The sequence below is a fragment of the Dermacentor andersoni genome, chromosome 2 (genome assembly GCF_023375885.2).
Source record: "Dermacentor andersoni chromosome 2, qqDerAnde1_hic_scaffold, whole genome shotgun sequence".
Classification (NCBI taxonomy): Eukaryota; Metazoa; Arthropoda; class Arachnida; order Ixodida; family Ixodidae; genus Dermacentor; species Dermacentor andersoni.
Window position 1 is genome coordinate 138010907 of NC_092815.1, and position 5257 is coordinate 138016163.

The 5257-nt window shown below is 46.1% G+C and overlaps 1 long non-coding RNA gene across 1 annotated transcript; it reads right to left on the reverse strand.

The window, feature by feature from the left end:
* Nucleotides 1–323: 323 nt before the first annotated feature.
* LOC140215957 (uncharacterized) lies at nucleotides 324–3135 on the reverse strand. Its single transcript, XR_011892566.1, has 2 exons — nucleotides 1846–3135; nucleotides 324–449 (listed from the first exon to the last, which is right to left on the reverse strand). It is a non-coding gene; the product is annotated as an uncharacterized lncRNA (long non-coding RNA).
* Nucleotides 3136–5257: the final 2122 nt, after the last annotated feature.

Below are 5257 nucleotides of genomic sequence, written 5' to 3' on the forward strand. Positions count from 1 at the left end.
TGGCCTGCACTTCCTATTTCGGTTTCGTTGGCGCGAAATTTGGATTACCCGTCGTAACCGACGTTGGGCTGTAGCGGAAGCTTGTCATTTCAGACCACTTTTCTTCACCGAAATGGCAACGCTTTTATTTGTTGTTTTTATTTAGCGACTCACAATTTTGTCTAGTTCAATATTTGCTGTGAATTGAGGTCGTGACGCAATCTTTATTTCGATTAAGTTATAACAGAGGGAGATAGAGGTAATCATAATTCACTACGGTTTTCTCCATCGCGCTTGTCTTCTGTGTTTTGGTACAAGCACTCATATATATTAAAGAGACAGAGTTTCCGCAATGTTTTTATTCCAACGCAAGATAGGCTTCTTCTGGGTTCTGCCGTTGTCAAAGCACCACGACACACAGCGGTAGCTGCCGTAGCTTGGACCGCCGGACGGCATGGCATCAGCACGGTCTGAAAATGTCAATAAGTACACGATTCGTTAATTACCAAAAACATGTACACGTCACAACTGAACCTGGAAACCGCTTTGAACGAATAGCGAACTGATGTACAATATAAAACCACCGGCACATTTTGACCTCTGACCCATAAAACTCGGACTTACAAGGATAAATGTTAAGACACCGTACAGGGGTCTTCAAAAGTCCCGAGGCCGCCATCCTATGTAATCCCATGGCATCGCGGCCTGTGATCTTTTGGACAACCCTGTACGTACTCAGTATAAGGAGTACATTGGTAGGCAAAATAGCAGTTCACATTAGCGTGATAAAGATACATTCGAAACGTCCAAATACGGGGCCTTTGTTCAAATGCGCGCCACGCCACGCCTACGCGACAATACGTTGTGCAAAGTCTTCGGCCACGAAAAAATGATAAGGATCCGAAAATTACTAGAATGCGCAGTACTTCCCAACACAGTACTTCCCAATAACAGTACTTCCCAATAAGTACACGCAGTAGTCATTGGTGACTTTTCCCCACTGTTACTTTTCTATATAAACAATCCGCACGGACGTATACACCAGCGTCCGTCCGTGCGCCGTAGATACACACCTCACTGAAGTACAAAACGCAATAAGCTACGCTCGCTGTTTATGTCACATGCGATTGTTTTCAAGCAATATTACTAAAATATTCAGGAGCCCTTACTCTATAAGGGAAACGAGCAAGCAAAGCTTGGCTACAGCGTGCCTAACGTCCTGCTTTTCTTTATTTAGGTAGCGCCCGTCCCCGGAACGCCGTTTCCGGTCTGAATCGGCGTGGCGTCTTTTATGTTCTTACCAGCGTTCGTCAGCCTCTAGAACGGGCCAACGAAAAGACCGTCAACCGTGACGCGATCATTTAAACGCGGGTGAGGAATTCAATTTTATCGAAGCCGGAATTTTCCTGAAATGTGCAATTCATGATATTGACCTTAAGCGTTGTCCAGGAGATCGTTTTCAGTCCGCCAACACGAACTATTTCAATGGAACGCCGATACCGTGGTTATCGCAAACATCGCTGGGCAAGAACGGTTTACCCTCGCAAACCGAGACGCAGCGTCTCGATGGCGTCTGACAAGCTGAGTCTCAGTGCAGTGCACAGCCGTTAAGCGGTGCAAGTTTACGGCAGCTTCGCGTTGTTATGATTTTCACGGAACGCAACCAACAAAGATTATTCCGTTCTCGGCGGGGGTAGCAAGAAAGTGCATGGTACAGCCCTCTCGCTACGCGTTTCTTGAGGGGACATGCTTTTCGCGTTGTTCGCGTCTAGCCGCCTCATATAGAGCCGCAAACTGGTTTTTTTAGCGAACCTCATCGCCCTCACAAGTCAGTTACTCCAGGCTTCACTTGAAAACGTGACTCACCTGTCTCACACATGAAAACACCGCCGCAGCCGACGTTCACGAAACCTTCCCGCTGGGACGCCGCTGGTACACGAATCGTTGATTTTTTCTCGACGGACGAATGGTGATTGGTGTTGATGGCAGCACGGATGAAGAACAATAAGCACGGTAGGTGTCTTGGTTAAATTCTGTTTTTATGCATGAGAAACACGCCAAATTTGGGCGTATAATTATTATTTTGTAGAAAGATTGAGCAGAATTCATTACAACATTTTCTTTTTTTTGCGCCTGCGTCCTCTGGCGTTTGGGGAGAGCACTAGTTCGTTACGTAGCCGTGACGTAGTTCCTGAGGCCAGATTTCTCGGAGTGTCCGCTCTTAGTCTTTTCTTTCTCTATGGTGTTGCAGGCATGCAACACTGCAGACGTTTGTCCAATATTCTAAAACTTTCGTAACACCTCCAGTTGTGACACCGAGGGCTTGTAAAAATGACCAAGGAAACGTAATTCATGATATAGCTCCTATTTTAGTCTATATTTATAATTTGTGTATTTCCGCAGCAACTTTCCTTCTCAAATGAAGATTGCAATAGTTGCACTCCTGCATAAGAAGGATGATAAATCAAACATTCGAAATTACCGGCCGATTTCTATTCTCCCAATATTTTCCAGCTATTAAGAAAGGCTTCTTGCCAAGCAGTTGTCCACATTTGCTTCAAAACACCAACTTCTCTCAAAGGCTTACTACGGTTTTCGAAAAAACCGGTCAACGGAGGTTGCACTTCTTAGCCAAAAAAAAAAAAAAGTCATCCTCAATTGCAGACACACACATACCATACCCGGCGATCCTTCACCTCTGCTGCCCCGACATTTATCCGCCCGACGACTGTAAAGCGTGCGGAGCCAGAGCGACGCTGCAGCACATGCTGTGGGCATGCACCGGTAGCGAGCAGCAGGAGTCGCCGACGAACGGGGTAGAAATGGCAGCCTCGAACCGAGGGGCGCGTTGGGAGGCGGCCCTGCTCAGCCACGACCTCGCTGATCAACTGTGGGTCGTCCGGCACGCCGCGGAAGCCGCCCGAGTCCAAGGACTCTCACCTAGGCTGGGGTGCTTATGGCCCCACCCCGCCCAAATCGCCAGACATTTGCAATAAAGTTTTCACAGCATAACTTTGAACTGAAACTTTCGACCACTGGCATATTTGTAGACTTTATCCAGGCTTTCGATTGTATTAACCTCCATGTATTATTCCAACAACTTGAAAGATACGGCATAAGAGGCCTCGTACTAGAAGTTACACCCATGCGAGAACTAGTACTAGAAACTCGTACTCGTACTAGAAAAAGACACAGACAACAACATCAGTATCATCATCATCATCATCAGCCTGGTTACGCCCACTGCAGGGCAAAGGCCTCTCCCATACGTCAACTACCCCGGTCATGTACTAATTGTGGCCATGTCATCCCTGCAAACTCCTTAATCTCATCCGCCCACCTAACCTTCTGCCGCCCCCTGCTACGCTTCCCGTCCCTTGGAATCCAGTCCGTAACCCTTAATGACCATCGGTTATCTTCCCTCATCATTACATGTCCTGCCCATGCCATTTCTTTTTCTTGATTTCAACTAAGATGTCATTAACTCGCGTTTGTTGCCTCACCCAACCTGCTCTTTTCTTATCCCTTAACGTTACACCTATCATTCTTCTTTCCATAGCTCGTTGCGTCGTCCTCAACTTAAGTAGAACCCTTTTCGTAAGCCTCCAGGTTTGTGCCCCGTGCGTGAGTACTGGTAAGACACAGCTGTTATACACTCCCTCAGCACGCACTCTCTCACCAGAGCAGGATTGGCCACCCTGGTGCAGTACTTGGCCACCACCTCCCATATGAATACAACAATCACAGACAACAGTTTGTGTTAATACCTAAAGTCACAAAGAAATAGTTTCAGGCGTCTCTCAAGGGGCCATACTCGGCCCGTTGCTCTTCAACCTCTACGTGAATAATGCTGCACATACCCATGAAAACGCAAAGCTCATAATGTACGCTGACGACCTTAGCATATATATATATATATATATATATATATATATATATATATATATATATATATATATATATATATATATATGTGCTCCGTCTGTCCGAATAAGTTCACCAAGCAAATGTATTTCTTCGAAAGCTGAGCACATGGTTCATGGCGAAGTTCGTTAATGTCACCAAAACAAAAGCCGTTATTTTCTACACTAAAGGTACGCGTATTCCAACAGACTTACGCGTAAAATTCAAATCAGCACACATTTTAAATAGCTAGTACTATTAGATAATTGCAGTATATTTTTGTTGCGATCTATTGTTGGGTGACCCAGGTAACTTCCTCGCTCACAAAGTTAGCTGCACTTAAGCCTACCTAGTCGAAATACATACTTTTCCTTCATCAGTATATCTCTCAAATATAATGAATTAATCGCCTCCCATATGCAGTGTTTCCATTTCGTATTCGTTCGACAACTGAACCGAACATTAACAAACTGTTACTACCACAAAAAAAAAATCGTACGTATTATTGAAAGCTTACCATATACAGAGCACACAGAACCTGTCCTTGAGAAGTATGATCTTCCTAAAATTCAACAAATATCTACCCAAAAGCAATATTGTTACGGTAAAGGGAAGAAAGAAGTTGGACCGGACGAGAGGAAGACGAAGTCTGGCAGTTGCCTGAACGCCATTAACCTCAGTTGTAAATATACATTATTTTACACTCGTGGGCCTGCTTTCTTCCTGCAACATTTTGGTGGAAGGTGCGGGGTACAATCACGGAACTTCGCAGCGGTCGTCATCTACCTGCCGCCACAATGGCAAATCAACCGACACAAGCGACAATGCCTCAGCAGCCCGTGCCAACGGTCATCCTCACTCACCCGCGGAACCCAGGGACATTTTGTGGCACGGACAACGCCGACGTCGAGGACTGGCTTACGATGTACGAGCGAGTGTGCAACAACAACAGGTGGGATCCAACAATGATGCTTGCAATCGTGATATTTTATCTAAGAGGAACTGCGAAGCAGTGGTACGACACACACGAAGCTGACCTAACGAGCTGGGATGTCTGCAAAGAAAAAATGCGAGACCTGTTTGACAGACCTATCGGTCGTCAGCTGGCAGCAAAAAAAGAACTTGCGTACCGCGCTCAGACGTCCACAGAATCCTATGTCGTGTACATACAGGATGTGCTGGCCCTCTGTCGCAAGGCTGATGACAACCATGACCGAGGCAGAAATGATTGGTCACATACTAAAAGGTATTGCAGACGATGCCTTCAATCTCCTAATGTGTAAGGATTGTGCCACTGTGGATGCAATTGTAAAGGAGTGCCGGCGCTTCGAACAAGCGAAGGGCCGCCGCGTCGCTCAAACTTTCGACCGGCTGC